Genomic DNA, 20,323 nt, shown 5'->3' on the forward strand with positions numbered 1-20,323 from the left:
TCTATAATAAGTTTTAAAGTGAATGGTACTGTATCTATGTTTCCCTGTCTTATCCATGGATACATATCTGTGAAGTTACCAATGCCTGCCAGATCTGGTCCTGCCTGATGTCCGACTCCGGCTCTCCTTGATGTCCGACTCCCACTACTTCATTGTGATGAGTGATGGCGACTAATGGCAGTCTGTGCCAGCCAGATATCACATCAATCTACTACGGTGGACTTCACAGAGGATGAACTGATGCCAGCACCAACCAGACATGGGATACTTCATTGGACACTGCCTGAAACTTGGACTTAAGATGCACTCCAACAGTAATTCATCTGCCTCAAGCTTACAGTCGAACTGCAGTGCACCTTACTGACCTCTGCATGCATCACCTTGGTCAAAGGATGGACTAAAATACGCAGATAATAAATTATTTGCAACTTTCATCAGCAAAATAACAATAGACAATGCATCTGTTTGCACTTTCACAGTTAATTAAAGATTTTAGTCATTAATCTTACAGTTAATACAATATATTTTTGTTTAAACACTGACCCCTAAAACTTACTTAGTTTACTAATCTTAAATCTTGACTTGTACTACACATAAATAACTAATATTGGCATTATATTCATGCTGTTAAGCCAAAGGGGAACTGGCTCCCACAGTAAGCCTGGTTTCCCCCAAGGTTATTTTTCTTCTTTAACCAACATCTTATGGAGTTTAGTATTCCTTACCACAGTCGCCTTAAGCTTGATCTGTTGAAGCATAATTTTCTGTAAAGCTGCTTTGAAATGATGAGCGTTATGAAAAGCGCCATACAAATAAAAATGACTTGACCGATTTCAGCCCCAGTAACACTAGGTTTTAAGCATGCAAAATTATTTCAGACACAGCAACGAACAGGATATGATGTCCCACTTGAGGGCTTCTAGTTTTAATAAATAATAAAATCACAAAATCACATAACATATTATACTCAAAGTGTCAAAATATACTATCTACTCACTTTCCAGCAAAAAATAAATTAAAAAAAGCTTTGAAATATGTGTTCTTTGTATTAAGCCAGAATGTGACGTTTCGATCTTATATTGGTCACACATTTTCTTGTAATCTGACTTCGCAGGTCAGAGTTAACCAAACTTGAACTTTCATCTGCGGCGGAATGTGAAATGTATTCATATGAGCTTGCGTTTCATGTCTACTGCTTTCGGTCGTGTTTGAATGGGTGTGAATTAAGCATGAAGTGTTGTGTGACAACTGCTTTTAGCTTAACTTTCGACCAACTGTCACCGCATTCAAAGTGAGATCACTCTGTCCTGTCTCCATTTGTCAAGATTTGCCATTTAAGAAGGAAAAAGTCTGGTGCATTGGCCCCTAAAAGGGAGAAGACAGCAAGTAAAATTAACATCAAATTAACAAATTACAACTTTGTCAGCCTAATTGTCAGGAACACACTGTTCTGTTACATTTAGAAATGGAATGTGAAATAAAGTCAATGCACAACAATTATAACTTGTCACGCTCTTTTACCAATAAATTCTTAAAAATCTGTTTTAATGAACTACGAGTGTAAAGCTTTTGAAAGAGTGTTATGCAATGGTATTCTGGACAATAGCCATTCAGACATTTACCAGTCAACAATGAGCAATCGATTGAGCACTCAGAACCTCTGTTGATATTTCAAGAGAGCACAGGCTGATTATAATTAGGGCTGTCAATCGCTAAAAATTTTGAATCAAATTAATTACATGGTGTCCCCGATTAATTAATCGCGATTAATCGCACATACAAATATTTGCTGAGAAAGCCCCTCATATAACAATAACTCAATATATAATGATTATACATATTTATATCAATATATAATTATACATAGTTATCTTTAATATATATATATAGGTCCTTCTCAAAAAATTAGCATATTGTGATAAAGGTCATTATTTTCCATAATGTAATGATAAAAATTAAACTTTCATATATTTTAGATTCATTGCACACCAACTGAAATATTTCAGGTCTTTTATTGTTTTAATACTGATGATTTTGGCATACAGCTCATGAAAACCCAAAATTCCTATCTCAAAAAATTAGCATATCATGAAAAGGGTCTCTAAACAAGCTATTAACCTAATCATCTGAATCAACTAATTAACTCTAAACACCTGCAAAAGATTCCTGAGGCTTTTAAAAACTCCCAGCCTGTTTCATTACTCAAAACCGCAATCATGGGTAAGACTGCCAACCTGACTGCTGTCCAGAAGGCCATCACTGACACCCTCAAGCAAGAGGGTAAGACACAGAAAGAAATTTCTGAATAAATAGGCTGTTCCCAGAGTGCTGTATCAAGGCACCTCAGTGGGAAGTCTGTGGGAAGGCAAAAGTGTGGCAAAAACGCTGCACAACGAGAAGAGGTGACCGGACCCTGAGGAAGATTGTGGAGAAGGACCCGATTCCAGACCTTGGGGACCTCGCGGAAGCAGTGGACTGAGTCTGGAGTAGAAACATCCCCGCATTCCCCAGGTCAAGCCACTTTTGAACCAGAAACAGCGGCAGAAGCGCCTGACCTGGGCTACAGAGAAGCAGCACTGGACTGTTGCTCAGTGGTCCAAAGTACTTTTTCGGATGAAAGCAAATTTTGCATGTCATTCGAAATCAAGGTGCCAGAGTCTGGAGGAAGACTGGGGAGAAGGAAATGCCAAAATGCCTGAAGTCCAGTGTCAAGTACCCACAGTCAGTGATGGTCTGGGGTGCCATGTCAGCTGCTGGTGTTGGTCCACTGTGTTTTATCAAGGGCAGGGTCAATGCAGCTAGCTATCAGGAGATTTTGGAGCACTTCATGTTTCCATCTGCTGAAAAGCTTTATGGAGATGAAGATTTCATTTTTCAGCACGACCTGGCACCTGCTCACAGTGCCAAAACCACTGGTAAATGGTTTACTGACCATGGTATTACTGTGCTCAATTGGCCTGCCAACTCTCCTGACCTGAACCCCATAGAGAATCTGTGGGATATTGTGAAGAGAAAGTTGAGAGACGCAAGACCCAACACTCTGGATGAGCTTAAGGCCGCTATCGAAGCATCCTGGGCCTCCATAACACCTCAGCAGTGCCACAGGCTGATTGCCTCCATGCCACGCCGCATTGAAGCAGTCATTTCTGCAAAAGGATTCCCGACCAAGTATTGAGTGCATAACTGAACATAATTATTTGAAGGTTGACTTTTTTTTGGTATTAAAAACACTTCTTTTATTGGTCGGATGAAATATGCAAATTTTTTGAGATAGGAATTTTGGGTTTTCATGAGCTGTATGCCAAAATCATCAGTATTAAAACAATAAAAGACCTGAAATATTTCAGTTGGTGTGCAATGAATCTAAAATATATGAAAGTTAAATTTTTATCATTACATTATGGAAAATAATGACCTTTATCACAATATGCTAATTTTTTGAGAAGGACCTGTATATATACAAATATTCAGATAATTAAAATGCTTTACATTTCTGTAGCAGAGGAGTTAATCATTGATAAGGCCATAAAAAAAGAGGCTTTATGTATTGTTTGCAATGTATTGTTTACTACCTATTGATCATAAGTCAATCATTGACATACAGTTCACAGCAATCCATTTCACAAGTCAATTTGTCAATCAGTTGGAGATTTATTATGAGGGCTTGTTTAAGGGCTCATCAATGTACACCTGCATCAGATGTCTCAGGTGTGTTGCATCATAAACATAAAATGTTTAGGTCACAGTGTCAAGTGAAATATAGTTTAATACTCAATCTTTAAACTAGGGCTGCAACGATTCGTCGACGTTGTCGACAAAAATCGATAATAGAAATAGTCGACAATGAATTTCATTGTCGAAGTTGTCGCCAGACATGTTTTTTTCCGACCGAGGCACCTCTCTTCATTACAATCCCTGCCGAGAGTCGCACATGCGCATTAGCTTCTCTGCTGAGTGATAACATACAGAAATGGCGGGGTCCATCGCAGAAGATGCGCGTACCAAAACATCTAAAGTTTGGGAGCATTTTAGCCTGAATACGGCGAATAAAAAGATTACCTGCATGGTTTGCAAAGCAGTCCTTGCGTATCACGGCAGCACCTCGGTGATGCACGAACATTTAAAGAGAAAGCACGTCGGACAGTTGAATGAAACGGAGTTTGACTCGCCTCGGTAAGATTTAAATAACATGGAAGCTAATACGTTTTGTTTTGGATATACATTGTACATTTTATAAGCATATTTTCGGTAAAAAAAAAAAAGGATTTAACGTTATGCCCGACTGTGCCTGACAAAAGTATTTTAAATTAAATGCATGCAGTCTGAAGAAGAGAGCCACCATGGACCCCTTTCTGCAAAAGAATCAGACGTGCACCCCACAACAGGCGAATGCCCTCACTGAGTCAGTATTGCAGATGCTGATCTATGATATGAGGCCGCTCTCCATGGTCGATGGTGCTGGGTTTCAACAAATGATCGCCCAGTTCAATCCAGACTACATCCTGCCATCCAGAACCCATTTCACCCACTTGATGGAGCAGAAATACAGAATTAAAGCAATCTCATGGTAAATTTTAAAAAAATGTAATAATTTTTCGATTAGTCGACTAATCGTTTCAATAGTCGGTGACTAGTCGACTATTAAAATAGTCGTTAGTTGCAGCCCTACTTTAAACACATATTGAGATCCCTTAGATCGCATTTCCGCTCCTTCGAGTGTTTTGAATGCAAGAACGTAACGAATGTCTGTGTTGTTCTGCCTACTGAAGTGTTTTCATCACTGTATAAACTGTGCGTTGCTCATACAGCTGAAATTTCACTTACTGCCCTCTGGAGAAAACAGGTGGTACTACAAGCTTGCATTTCTCAGGAATCTTCCTTATTATGGTCTGTGGGCATGCGATTAATTAAGTAAATTTTTTAAACGCGTTATTTTTTGTACAATTAATCGCATTGAATTAACGTGTTAAATCGACAGCTCTAATTTTAATTAAACAGAGTGCTCAGCAATTAATTTTAAATTTTTAGAAAAAGAAAACCCAATGAAAGTTGTTTTTTTTTCAATCTGAAAAGTGAATTACTCTATTTTACAGTCATTAACATTTCAGACTGGAAAAAATAAAAACTTTCATAGTGTTAAATAAAATAGGAAAGAAAGAAAATTCTAAAATAATGACATTCAATTTTCAAAAGCTTTGCTAAGCCGTTTCTCCTGAGAAACATCAAACCACACTAAGATTAATCAAGATACCAATGTCTTGAATCAAAAGTCAGAGATTTTTCAAACATTTCTCATCAAATTCTAGATCAAGTTATAGATTAAATTTGTACATGAGCTTTAATGTTAATAATCTAGGATCAAGCCAAGGAAGTTTGTATTCTGATCTCTCTCACTCTCATAAATTGCTTATTGAAAATGTGCCTGTTTTCTTCTTCCACTAACTTTCAGGATACAGTATCACTGCCACTGAAATTTCTCATAAGGTGTGTGTGATTCATAGGTCAAATGAAGAGCATACACCTCAAAATGTCACAGTGTGCCTTTCACAGAATGGTAGGTGTTCTTAGAGATCACAGTGATGCTGAAGCTGATTGCAAAATGTCTAGAGAAATGCATTGTTTGCTCTCCTATTTTAAGAACATTAAATAATATAAATAGAGGATGGGTAAAATAAAGGAAAATAGTTGAACGTATAATAGTTTGTACATCAACTGGCTGTGAATTTCTAATTATTAAACAAATAGTTCATATTCTTAATTCTGATTGGATGAGCTACGTTCAAAGTTGTGTAAAAAGTGATAAATACACGCTCGCTCCACACACACACACACACACACACACACACACACACACACACACACACACACACGTATGCTATGTATTAAAATAAGAGGGGATGTCAGAAACTGACAATTTTTTGCAATAAATAATAAACAGAAATATTGATGATTTTTTTTGTACCTTAATATGGGAACACATATCCTTTGGATATGTTTTACTTAAGTCCAAATCCAAATGATATAAAAAGTGAACTAAAATGATTTTTTTCTAATAATTTTCAACTTCTTGCCTGTTTAAGGGTTAACAAATGTATTGCCATGACGACGTAATGCCGTAAAACCTAAAACCCCAAAACGACCATAAAAGGCCAATACAGCTTTACAGTTCAAATAATACACAAGTTCAAACAGAAGAATTAATCTTAGTGGTTTTATAAAATAATAAGTTTCACATTTCCGCCTCTAAACCCTCCAAAAATGGCCCTCATCACCTCCATTGTAAGTGCCTGAATATAACGTTGATTTAAAAAAAAAAAAAAAAAAAGAAGGAAAAGAAGAGACAAGTCCAATAATTTTTTGTGGTAATCAAAATTTTACCACAAATGCTGTTAAATTTTGTGTAACTTGCCTTGAACCCCAAATATGACTTTACTGCATCAAGTTGCAATGTTGCATGTCAACCATAAATAACCCACCATTAAACTTAAAAACAATGTTACTTCTTGGAAGAATAGTTTTATTTTCTGACAGTTAATATTAATACATTTAACTATTTACTGAACATTGGTGTCTTTTATCATATTGCTGTTGCTACCAGTTTTATAAAAGCAATAAGAAACTTTATTGTATTTGTTACAGTGATTTTATCATGGTTTAAGGGATAGCTAGAAATTTCCTTCAACTCAATTTCGACAAAACAGAGGTACTAATTATTGGACCAAATATCTCTAAAAATAAGACGCTAAAATATAATTTGACTCTCGATGGATGTACTGTCACGTCGTCTTCTACAGCGAAGAACTTAGGTCTTCTATTTGGATAGCAATCTGTCCTTTGAAAGCCACATTTCTAATGTTTGTAGAACAGCATTCTTCCATCTCAGAAATATTGCTAAGTTACGAAACATGCCCTCTGTTTCTAATGCCGAAAAATTAATTTATGTGTTCATGACCTCAAGACTAGATTATTGTAATGCAGCTTGCATTAGTTACGTCTGCCAGAACTGTGAAATGTATTCGCATGAGCTTGCGTTTCCGGTCTCTTGCATTCGGTCACATTTGAATGGATGTGAATGAAGCATGAGGTGTTGTTTGACTATTGCTTTTAACTTAACTTTCGACCTACTGTAAAATCTTTAGAAAAAGAAAACCCAACGAAAGCTTTTATTTCCAATCTGAAATGTGAATGACTATTTTACATTCATTAACATTTTACATTTACATTTACATTTATGCATTTAGTAGACGCTTTTATCCAAAGCGACTTACAGAGCCCTTATTACAGGGACAATACCCATGGAGCAACCTGGAGTTAAGAGCCTTGCTCAAGGACACAATGGTGGTGGCTGTGGGGTGGGGTTCGAACCAGCAACCTTCTAATTACCATATTACCAGTTATGTGCTTAGACCACTACACAGAAAAACTTTCATTGTGTTAAATAAAATTATAATTATTTTTAAATTCACAAATATTTACCAAAATGTCAATTTGTTTTCAAAAAATATTGATGGAGATCAAATTTCTGAAGTTTTGCTATGCTGTTTCTCCTGAGAAACAGACCCTTGTAACTTCATGTCTCGACTAGACTTTCATAACACGTCAAACTGCACTACATCAAGATACCAAAGTCTTGAATCAAAAGTCAGAGATTTACATGTTAACTCAAATATATCTCATAAAATTCTAGATCAAGTTATAGATTAAACTTGTACATGAGCTTTAATGTTAATAATCTAGGATCAGACGTGCGATCGGCGAGCTCTGCGCACTTTGCTAGTTTTAATCCTTTTTATGACATAAACCTGTGAGATTCTATTCTATATACTGTTCCATAACTGTTCTAGGAGGACAAAGAATTCAAAATTCTCGGGTTCTGAAGACATTAAAAAACACTTACATGCTCAAATTGACACCCTTGAGCAGGCCACGGGCCTGGGAGTCGATTTGGTCAGAGAGATGCAGGATATGCAACGAGAGATGTTGAACATGTTGGCAATGCTGACAAAGGCCGTTGCTGACCTGGAGGATCTTCATGTGATATGGCAAACGATCACTGCCATGGAGGCGAATTTCACTGATATGTTACAAGAGTGGGGAATGTCGAGAAACGGATTGATTATCTGGAGTCATCGAAGAGGGAATTATCTGCAAATCCGCTAGCCACCAAGGTGGATTTGGAGCATGTCTGGGAGAAGTTGTAGGATATGGAAAACTGTAGCCAGTGGAATAACATCCGTATTGTCGGAATTCCTGAGGACGAAGAAGGACAAGATATGGTGAAATTCCTAGATGGGCTCTTTCCATGTCTGCTCGACATAGCAGATCATAAGCTGGAAATTCAATGAGCTCACGGGGTTCTGATTCGGCAATATGCGAAAGGAGACATGCCAGATCAATTCTGGCCAAATTTCTGAGATCATCCGATAAAGATCTTGTGTTACGTGAGGCGAGAAGTAAAGGAAGGCATTCTTGGAAGAACCACAGCATTTTCTTGTTCCCAGACTTTGCTAAATCGACAAGAGAGAAACACGATCGATTCAAAGAATGCAAGAAACTTTTACGTCAATGGAAGGTCGCTTTTGCACTGATATTCCCAGCCAAATTGAGAATAGATGCCAAGGATGGCCATAAAACATTCACATGCCCACAGCAAGCGAAGTCCTTCAAGTCAGTGGAGTAAGTCACCTTGTGGTACTCACGTTGCAGCCGAGTGAACCAGCTCACTGAACATTTGCTTGACTGTTTAAAGATTCTGCGTGCTTTTTTTGTGCTGGTTTTGCCTAGTGGCTGGAGTTTATTTTGTAGAGCAACACACCTTAGGGATGGTTTTGTGTATGAATATACATGCTCTTTGTGCTTAGTCTGCCTATCGGCTGGAGTTTGTTTTATATATTGTCTTTTGTTGTGTAATTCTGTCTCACAAAATTTGCATAGAATCACCAGACTTGAGCAATCTGATGACAAATTTGTCAAGGGGGTTCTCGTAGGCATGCATGGACTGTTTGATTTGGAGGGATGGACTCCAGTTGGCACTGTCATGCGCAGGGGTTAATGAGCACGTTTTTCTTTTTTATGTTTGTTTGGTTTTGGAGAATGTTCGGGGTTTGACTGTTGTACTAATGTTGAAATGTCGTCTTTATAATCTTGTTTTTGACACACAATCCATTGTCTTTATATGTCAAAATGTCAAATGTTAATATGAGTGGATTGTCTCTCTCCACGTGGAATGTGAATGGGTTGGGGTACCCCATAAAAAGAAGGAAAGTTATTTCTCTTCTTAAGCGTAAGAAATATGATATAGTGTTTCTTAAAGAAATGCACCTTTCCCCACAGGAAGCTGAACATTTTGGAAAGGGTTGGGCATTTTTTTTTTATAGTGCTGGCTCTAGTAAGAACAGGGGAGTCATTAAACTGATAAGTAAACATCTACAATTCAAATGCAGTAGGCACCCCTCATGATTTAATATTGGGAGGAGACTTAATCTTTTCATGGACTTGATCATAGTGAAGCAAAAGTTTTCAAGCCCCCTACAGCAACAGTGACGCTTCAAAGGATGCGTAAAAATCTTACAGATATTTGCAGACTTTTGATCCCATCTGGTAGGGACAATATATTTTTTTCTTCAGTCCATAAGAATTACTCTAGAATATTTTTTTATATATATAAGTCCCTCATTTAATCCCTTGTTGATTGTTCAATTGGAAACATTTAAGTGTCAGATCATGCCCTGGTGTGTTTAGAGGTGTTGCAATATATAGAGAAAAATAAATCATATAGTTGGCGTTTTAAAGTATCCCTTTTGCAAAATCCTGAATTCCAACAAATACTAAAGGCTGAAATCAATCTCTATACGGAGACCAACTGGTCTTCAGTATCCTCTGTGGGCATGGCTTGGGAGGCACTTAAGGTGGTTCTTAGGGGCCGGATCATACACTATGACTCATTCACCAAAAAAAGACGTCTAATGGCCTCAGAAAATTTACCTGATTGAAATACAGATATAATACTCTTTTGTTAGTCTTACTTTGAGTCAGGGTACAAAGCAGGGAAGCTTCTGGCTAGATATATTAAACAGAGAGAGTCTGTTTATGCTACCATTCCCTCTGAAATCTGCTGGTGGTGAAATATTTACCTCAGCCATTGATATTAATATGCTTTTAGAAACTCTATAGTTCCACATCTTCGTCTACTGTTGAATATATAAAAAATTTGCAGAACCATTAGAACTTCCTAAACTGATTAAGCAAAAAAAAAAAATATCTTGGTTCTGAGACAAACTTGGAGGAGCTTGGCGAAGTAATTAAGGCCTTGACTACAGGCAAGTCTTCGGGGCCAGATGGCTTTGCCACTGAATTTTTTAGATCTTATGCTACAGAACTGGCTCCACTTTTGCTAGTAAATTATACATAAACATTAATAAATGGAAAGCTTCCGACCATGACACAATCCCAGATCAGTCTGATTCTTAAAAACGACAAAGATCCAAGCGAGTGTAAGAGTTACCATCCAATTTCCCTGATCCAGATTGATGTTAAACTATTGTCAAAAATGTTGGCTAACCGATTAAGTAAAGTTATGACATCTCTTATATATATAGATCAAGTGGGGTTTATTCTATGCCTTACCTCCACAGAATTATTAATTCCTTTTCTAAGTTCTCAGGATACAGAGTTAATTAGTCTAAATCCGAAGCTTTGGCTCTGACAGCATACTGCCCAGTAAAGGCTTTTCAGCCGGGCGCCTTCCAGTGGCCCAAACAGAGCATTACGTTTTTGGACTTTTTATTTCCAGTACATTTGTGTGATTTATTTAGTGATAAGTTTGATCCTTTAATAAAAAGGTTTCCGAGCAATGTGGGCAGGTGGGCTTAATTACATTTATCTATGATTGGGAAGGTTAATGTTATTAAAATGAATTGTATTCCAAAATTCAACTTCCTGCGACAGTCTCTCCCTGTAGATGTCCCCCCTCTCTTAGTTCAAGCAATTTGATAGCATAGCAAAGTCCTTAATTTGGAATGGAAAACGTCCCAGATTACATTTCAGTAAATTGCATAGGCTGACTGACAAAGGTTGGTTAGGCTTACCCAAGATTTTTTTTTATTATTATTATGCATTCGGTCTCAGACATTTGTCTCATTGGTCACTTCGCCCTGATAGAGCCCCTCCCTGTTTCAGCATTGCAAACCCTTTCTATCAAACTAACCAGAGAAGATAAGTTACATCCTGTTATCTCGCATTTGCACGCAGTATGGACAAAAGTGTCCAGAGTATTTGATTCAGACATTTATTTAAATGTTGCATTGAGCATATGATTGGCAGGCAGGTCAACCTTAGGAGATGGAAGTCGGCTGGAGTGCCCTCATTTCAGTAGTGGTGCAAAGAGATTGGCAGGCTTGCGGCATTCGAAGGAATGTCATATAGAAAGCAGGGAAACTTGTCATTTAATAAAAAATGGGGCAGCTATTTGGCATTTTTGGGAGGCTCTTGGGGATGTGTAGTTTTATGTGTGTGTGTGATCTTTTATATATATATATAGTTTTTTTTATTTTGTGTGTATTCTCAAGTTGGACCACAGGGATATTTTTTGAGGGTCAGAGTGGGGTTGGGGACTGGGAGTGTGAAAATGAATAATGGGGTTAAAAGTTGATTGTATATATATGTTTGTTTTTCTTGTGTCTGAATCCAAAAATAAAATCAAGCAAAAGATGTTTGTATTCTGATCTCTTTCTCACATGAATTGCTTATTGAAAATGTGCCTGTTTTCTTCTTCCACTGACTGTCAGGATACAGTATCACTGCCGCTGAACTTTCTCACAAGGTGTGTGTGATTCATAGGTCAAATGAAGAGCATACACCTCAAAATGTCACAGTGTGTCTTTCACAGAATGGTAGGTGTTCTTAGAGATCACAGTGATGCTGAAGCTGATTGCAAAATGTCTAGAGAAATGCATTGTTTGCTCTCCTATTTTTAGAACACTAGATAATATAAATGGAGGATGGGTAAAACAATGGAAAAATCATTGTATGTATAATAGTTTGTAAATCAACTGGCTGTGAATTTCGAATTATTAAACAAATAGTTCATATTCTTAATTCTGATTGGATGAGCCACTTTCGAAATTGTTGTAAAGTGCTGGAAAACACAGCACTTTACAGACGGTTTGTGGTGATGTCATAGTTTTGACATGTGCCATAGCAAAACCATGGCATTTTCTTTCAAGTACCTTGGAGTACCATGGCAATATGATAAATGAATCCTTCAGTACAATAGTATTACATTGGTAATGGCACAGTGCTTTTTTGTTAGGGCTTTGTTTTTCTTGTCTCATCACTCTTTTTACTTTCTCTCATCTCTGCTCCCTCACTTCATCCTGTAATCTCTGCTGCTTCCACTCTGACCTCATCATTCTCTTTATTAAACTGACACATCCTATAGTACTTTCTCTTAATTTCCTTTTTATATAAATCTAATGTTATTTTACTGTATTCTGTCATTCATTTTTAGCATCTTACAGCAATAATGTGGCAGAACCATGATAAAGGGTTTCAAGATAATATACCATGGTTCTGAATGGTTACCATGGTAACCTAAATGTCCAAAAATGGTAATATCATGGTACTTTTTGGAAAGTGATTAGTCTAATGGCTTATGAGTTTCAACAGAAAACAAATAGCCCATTTGCCTGAATCAGACAGATCCTTTAGGGTCTATGAAAGATGTATTGAATTCTTATGTACACTGAAAGCAAAGCGACCCATTATAATTAATAAAGCTGTCTCCACTGCAATTGTGCGATGTCGGAAGTGCGGATATAAATCAAGCATTATTATTTTTATGAACTTACAATAAAATACATAGAGTGGACTTTTTATCTGACCTGTTACTCGTTTGAGGTCACGCCACTTTGATGTTTGGACTGCCGGAAGGGTATGCCACTTCAATGCTCATTCCAAATGAAAGTGAGAAAATGATTTCTCCAAGGACCCTTCCACAAGATGGTTAGCAAAGGGTATATTCATACAGTAATACCATGTTCCCTCAGAGTACCCACTTCACGGTCTAAGCACTTCGGAGGTAGTCGGGTATAGGGAGGATGACTTGAGATTGGAATTCGCCCCCGATCAGCTGTAGCGCACATTGTTAACGGCACCACCCAATTTTCTTCAATGTTTCTGCAATTTACAACTAAATATTATGACACATTTCGATTTTAATTTTGTTTCCTCTAATTTTTTTATTTATATTATTAAAATGTCTTCCCTTTTTCTGGACAACCAAAAGGGGACTTTTAGATTTGTAAACTTACGTCCCTGCTGTCCCCCTTCTGTGCACGCCACTGTTTCCACCTGAACAAATATTCTGGTTAAAATTATACTGTAGGCTATCACACAAAGTGACATGGCTTGCAATTTATTAAATTATATTAGGCTTTTCATTTAAATAAATATGCAAGCTTTTATATTTTAAATGAATATATAGATTTGGTAATCTAAAATTAATAAGCCAGTGTTCTTATTTTGAACCTACTGTACATACATTTGATTACAGATTATATTCAGTTATTTTTTCCAGAAGTCACCTCAAACTTCCGAGGGCAGCAGCTGTGTTTCTTCTTGTTGTGTAAATGTTACTCTGAAGCTCTAAGTTTGTTCAACTAGCTTCGTGCAACAGGCATCCTGGTTCTAAGCCTTTGTGTTGTATTTCAATAGAAGGAGAGTTGAATGCAGTCTTGCATAAGCTGGGCCGCAAGTTCTTCATTATAGACAGATTCATATGTGGAGTAATTCATTACTCCATAATTGAGGAGTTCTCTTGTCTCCAGTTCTGCAATATGAAAGCTTGGAGATATTGGAAATACAGTGATGAAATTTCCAGCCTTTTCTTCTGAGCTTGTTGCTAAAAAAAATATTAAAAAATATTAAAGAACAGATAAAGAAACAGAAAAAGTTGTGACAACAGCCTGCGTGGAATCTTGTGTACTTTGGCTGAATTTATTTACAGGATACTGCAAAGTGTTATGGGAATAATATATTGTCAATAACTAACCAAACACACTTATCAAATGCAACAATTTATGAGCTTAAAAACATGGAAAGAAAAAAGCATGCAGAAATCAAATCAAAGACCAAGCTAATACATTACTCAAAATTTCACAAGTGAGAAATCTTTTGTGCTATTCAGCCCATTCAAGCTGACAATGTGTGGGTTCAAACTGCTCTAAATATCAGGCACTGTTGCTATTTCATGTTCCGCGTCTGGTAATTGGATACTTAAGTCTGGAAAAATCTGGGTCCAATTACGTCTTTGTCATCACACAGTGTACTTCTCCATTTAAGCTTTATGGATTACAAACAATCTAGTTCCCCTTTTGTCACTCACTCGACGTTGTGTCGAATGAAGTGACACAAGGGGTCTTCCTTGGACACCAAACGTACCTCTGAACCTGAGAAAAGGCCAATGTCAAGTTGGCAGACAGAATTTGCATGCCCCGCCCCGGACATACGGGTATAAAGGGAAGCGGGGCAGCGAGTGCCAGTCAGAATTTTTCTTCGGAGCCGAAAAGTTGTGCAACAGCAAGCTGAATTCACCACTGTTTCACTCACCTCTACTGGCAATAAGCACTGCTGTTGGATCTACGGCACGTTTCCAGCTGGCGTTCTCTCTTTCTGCACGCTGTGCAGTCCACGCCCTTGAGTGCTTCGACAGCGCTTTCATTGCCTGAAAGAGGGTTTCTCCTCCTAAAAAGAGTTTATTTCCTCTAAATAGTTTGAGTTCCCACTCATAAAAAAGCAATACACAGCAGGCGTTGAATGTCCTTTTCAGGACGCAACTTTTTAAAGATGCCTTTCCGCCTCTGTGTAGTTCCTGGATGCGGTTGATTTCTCTCCACTTCTGACAGTCATAAAAGCTGCTTCGCGTGCCTGGGCTGCGATCACACGCAGGCAGCATTTTAGGAATGGTTCATGTTCTCAGTGAGAGAACATAGCCATGGCAACATTGTGGTCGCAGCTTTCTTTTCTCACGAGAGAAAGCCACTTCAGCCGCCCCCCACGTCGTTCCTCCTTCCCACGGGATTGAGGACGACCCGGCTGCGATAAAGGCGATTTGGGGATGACGATGGGCTCGGTTTCGCCAGGTAATCCCTATGAACCACCCACCCCCCTGGACTGGAACAGCTACTCGATCGGTTGCTCGGATCAGGGCACCGCTAATAGCCACGCCCCGCCCCATTCCGTTCTTCCCGGAAGTGCATGACGAGCTGACGCGTTGTGGAGGACACCTTTTACTGCCCGGAACCGCCCCCTCCGCTCGTCCGCTCTGACTACCCTGGATGGCGGGGCGGCCGGCCCATGGGTACACGGAGGTCCCCCAGGTGGACAGAGTGGTTGTGATCCACTTGTGTCCCGAGAACGCCGCCACCTGGTGGGACTGCTTGACTCCCCTCCAGAGCCCATAGAATGACGTCATCGCTAACCTCGAAAGTCTACAGCGCCACCGGACAGGCCGCCTCCACCCTGCATGCCATGGCTCTCCTGCAAGTTCACCAAGGCACTCAAAGATCTGCACCTGGGTAGTTCCGACCCTGACGTGCTGCAGGAACTGCGCTCTGCCACCGACCTCACTCTCAGAGCAACAAAGGTCACAGCACATGCACTCGGGCGGGCAATGGCCACCCTCGTGGTCCAGGAGCGTCACCTCTGGCTGAACAGGGTCGAGATGCTCGACGTTGACAAGACACGCTTTCTCAACGCCCCCGTCTCCCAGCTTGGCCTCTTCGTCGTCGTCTCCGGGAGGAGAATCCAAATGAGAATCCCCATTTGCCGCATTGCCTTTGGGCTGCGGCAACGGGCACGCTACCTCTGGCCTCTGGACAGGACCCCGGCAGCATTGGCACATCAACTGCCTAGAGTTGTTGGCTGTATATCTTGCCCTACGGAGGTTTCTCCCACAAATGCGTGCAAGCACGTCTTGATCTGTTCAGACGGCACCGCGACAGTACATAAATTCCCTAGCCTTCTGGCCGGTGAATTCAGCGGAGCAATTCCTGCCAGACCCACTACGAGTCACAGGTACTCTGTACTGGGTTCGGGCTCCACTGGCTTAGTTCCTTTTTCAGGCAAACTCCCTGTAATGTATTTCCTGCAGTACGGTCCCCCTAGACTGAGCAGCATGTGGCCTTCGCAAGGTCTTTTCCCCCTGAAAGAATAGGACCGGGAAAGACCGCCTTCCCCGACGCATTTCATAGCGTTAAGGTAGCCCCAGCCACTTCACGTCCTATGTGAGAGACATAGTGAGAGAAAATAACCTAAGGTCTGTATGTGACACCTCTTTGGGGGCATTGGGGAGGGCTACGTGCAGTCGACACAGTTGCCTCTAGCATGCAGAAGCCTGTTTGCACATGTCTCGGCAGTTCACGTAACACGGTCAGTGCGTGGCGTTTTTATATGGGACCCCTTGTGTCACTTCATTCGACACAACGTCGAGTGACAGAAGGGGAACGTCATGGTTACTGTTGTAACCTCCATTCCCTGAGGGAAGGAATGAGATGTTGTATCCCTCCTGCCACAGCACTAGACCTACCACTGTAAACGGCCATAGCTTATCTTCGGCTCCTCAGTGCAAAACCCTGACTGGCACTCGCTGCCCCGCTTCCCTTTATACCCGTATGTCCGGGGCGGGGCATGAAAATTCTGTCTGCCAACTTGACATTGGCCTTTTCTCAGGTTCAGAGGTACGTTTGTGTCCCAGGAAAATCCCTTGTGTCACTTCATTCGACACAACGTCGAGTGAGTGACAAAAGGGGAACGGAGGTTACAACAGTAACCATGACGTTCTGAAACTAAAAGTCCGTTCCTCTGGTGTAACTGAATTTAAATAGTAGCTTCACATTTGATTACTTTATATTGCAGCAGAAAAAGCATTATAATTTTGGTTGGACTAAAGATAATTTTTCCAGCTACATCCACCAAACTTGGCACAGACCTTCAGCTTGTGACTTGGTGTACTCTGTCTTTACTAACCAATTAGATTTACATTTGATTTGCATAACTGATGATCAAAACTAACTAACTATCTATCTATCCGTCCGTCCATCCATCTATCTATCTCTAGATATAAATAGCTGTATCTTAAAGAATAAAAACTAGATGGGGACTAAATAATCTTCAAAGTTCAAGGCTTTTTAAACTATGATCAGATATCAAAGTTTGTTTTTTTATTTTATTAGACTAACCTTAGAGACAAATTATCATTCCTGAATTCTGCTAAAAGATATACATTTATGAGCTTCTAGGAAGCATATCGGTGAAAGACATATTTACAGTACCTGAATGACCAATGACGAATCACCTAACTAATTTCAACACAGGACAGGATTAGTCAGACTTCATGAGACAGAAACCTCTCAGTGAATCTGATTCTGTAACATTACATCACCACAAACACCATTCACTGCTGTTTAATACATGAGCAGCCATAAAATGATTATTGTCCGTCTTTGGTAAATGTCTGTACTGTTCATAAGTGGTCTGGATGGACCTTTTTGTGTCAGCAGAAGAATTTAGTGCTGTTTATCAGACAAATGGGCTACTGGTGTTCTCCATCATCAAACAAAACTGTCCTGTGTTCCAGAATAGAGGCAGTAGTGACAGCATGAACATTACCATAAGGCAGTAGAGGGAAATGTGTTGTGGCCACAAGAGCTTTGTTCTGTTCTGTGCCAGAATAAAGACACTGTTATGCCTAATATCTTAATAAAATCAGGTTCCAACTTCTTGTGGGTAAATTAGCCAATGATAACTCATTTGTAGTGTAATACACTAACGGTGCAATGACACTAGTAGCAGTATCAGATAAAATACTCATGTACTCATTAAAAAGCTCCTATGCCAAAAAAAACTTAAATGTAAAAAATAAGAAACATTAGCAGCAGCAGTAGAGTTAAAAGTTAGTTAATCCCTATAATACACACTTTCATTCACATAAAAATCAGATGAATTATGTTTCAGGGCCCAAAATACATTCTTTGCAAACTAAAATAGGCCAAAAAAAAATAGACTAGGTTTTGCTGAAATTTTGAGAATTATTTGTGACAGTCTTATACGCATTAATTAGAATGGATTGGTAATTCTGAACAAATTACAGTATGCCATCATTTTCCAGAATATTCTTGCAAGTATGTTATATTTAGTATGTAAAGCTTGCCTGTTTATATAGAGAATGTTGATGTTAACAGATGTCATGTCTCTTACACCAATTTCATTATATAAAATGTAAGAATAAAAATTTCAATGCAAGGAAACGCAAGTTCATCTCCAGGCTTTGCTGAAAGTGTTGGTGTCTCTTTAATAACATTTGAGTTACCCCATTCCAAATCGAATTAGACTGAATTAAGTATCATTGGTTCTTAAGGCATTGTTTACATGATTGTATGTGTTAGATTTGTTTTTATGTTTAGATTAGCAATAAAGTCTTGTTTGTATTCAAAAATAAATGAATAAAAAATTATTTGACTTTTAAATATCTTGCTTCAAAACTCAGAACCATATCTAAAATATTTGCAATATTATTTCAAATAAGCCATGAGAATAATATTACTTTAAGTGAATGAATCATAATTCCTTTATTAAGGCTAATTCCTTACTATAGAAATTGTGAGTGGATACAAGAAGCCATTGTATTACTATTTTAATGGTGGAGAATTTTGTCCAGACAAAAAAAAATCTAATTATTTGTCATCTATCTTTCTTATAATGGTTGTTGAATGGGACTAATTCCATTATAAATTCCCCTACATAATGATGGAGGTACAAGGGCACTTTAACCCACACATGTACATTTATACTACCAAATTTCCTTACATAACATTCAAAACCAGTTCATGTATTTCTCACAGGCAAAAATATTTTTGTGTGCCCTCTAGTGCAGAAAAACCAAAATGGTTATGTCATCAATGTCAAAAAAATCGTGGATGCTTGTGTGGTCACGGCTTGCATCTTGTGAGAGGAATTACAAGCAGTTCACGACCTCCGATTTGGTGATCTACCTGAAGCTGACCAATCAAGAGAAGGTACTACACGATCAATGTAAACTGAGTGTTCATGAAACTTTTACACATTTGGAGAAAATGGTCATGTTAAAACTGTTTTCCCGATAACATTCACAACCACATCACTGAGAAGGATTCTACAGAAAGGTTCTCTGCTCTTCAAACAATACGGGTTGCGCTAGAAAACGGACGTTTTCAAATTTCCATCATGGTCTATTTTTATTCATCCTACTTGCATTTGTTTCAGTTCCAGGGCTACATTTAGGGGGATATAGCATATTTTATAATTGTATATGCACACAATATTCTGTGAAAGTTTCAGGTTGAAAGTTCTACCAGTCAATCAACTAGAATTTTTAACTTTGCTATGTGCACAAGCAGTGACACAGATGAGAAGGACGTAGTCTACATCTAAAGCTGAATAATACAGGTAGCCTACCCCACTAATAAAATGCAGAATTCTGCACTAAACGTCATGTTTGCTCTTATATTAAATCCAAGTATAACCAACAGAAACGGTGTGCAAATCTTGTGCACTTTTTTGTTTAAACTTGTTTTTTCATTTTGTGCACTTTATTATCATGCAGTAACTGGCAGCAACACACTGACATTATTATTGATGTGTGCAGTCATGAAATCACACAGTCTGTCTTCGAAATCAGAATCTGTCAAATGTTGGACATCATTTGTAATAAGTATCCTTTTTTTGTTGTTGTTTTTGTTCTTTTAATTGGAAGATGAGTTTTCAGCTACTGCAGCCCCTGGCAATATCAGTCTTCTTTCACAATCACAATATTTATCTTTAAATTGACGAATCAAGGTTTGGCATAAAAATATTAGCAAACACTGTAGTTACTGTACATTTTCAATCCACCAAAGGCTGAATAAGGAAGAGAAAAAGTGTTCACAGCACTTGGTATCAAATCATATGGATAGGCGATAAATGGGAGAATAAAACATCTAACGATCCTTCTCTTAACATGATGCTTCAGATAAATACATTACAGAATAAATACAGATCAGATACATTTAAAAGTTGAAAAATTAATGACGAATCATCCTTAAGTCTGAAAATACATTTTGATTGAATTTTAGATATGCCATATCTTCCAGCCCTACAGCAAGGCAACAAGTAAGCTGCCTACATTTTCGGAAGCAGATGTGTTCTTGACAGCTGGATCAAGATGTGATTTCAACAACTTTTAACTAGACACAGGGTGCTAAAAATGCGGTATTTATGATGCTAAAAAAAGTTGGACACTCCAAAAGCA

At 38.6% G+C, this 20,323-nt stretch overlaps 1 protein-coding gene across 9 annotated transcripts in view; it reads right to left on the reverse strand.

Moving 5' to 3' along the window:
* The window catches only part of LOC127655204 (PTB domain-containing engulfment adapter protein 1-like), a 114,797-nt gene that overhangs the window by 27,392 nt on the left and 67,082 nt on the right, over positions 1-20,323 (reverse strand). The window lies entirely within an intron of this gene.

The sequence above is a fragment of the Xyrauchen texanus genome, chromosome 14, assembly GCF_025860055.1.
Source record: "Xyrauchen texanus isolate HMW12.3.18 chromosome 14, RBS_HiC_50CHRs, whole genome shotgun sequence".
NCBI lineage: Eukaryota > Metazoa > Chordata > Actinopteri > Cypriniformes > Catostomidae > Xyrauchen > Xyrauchen texanus.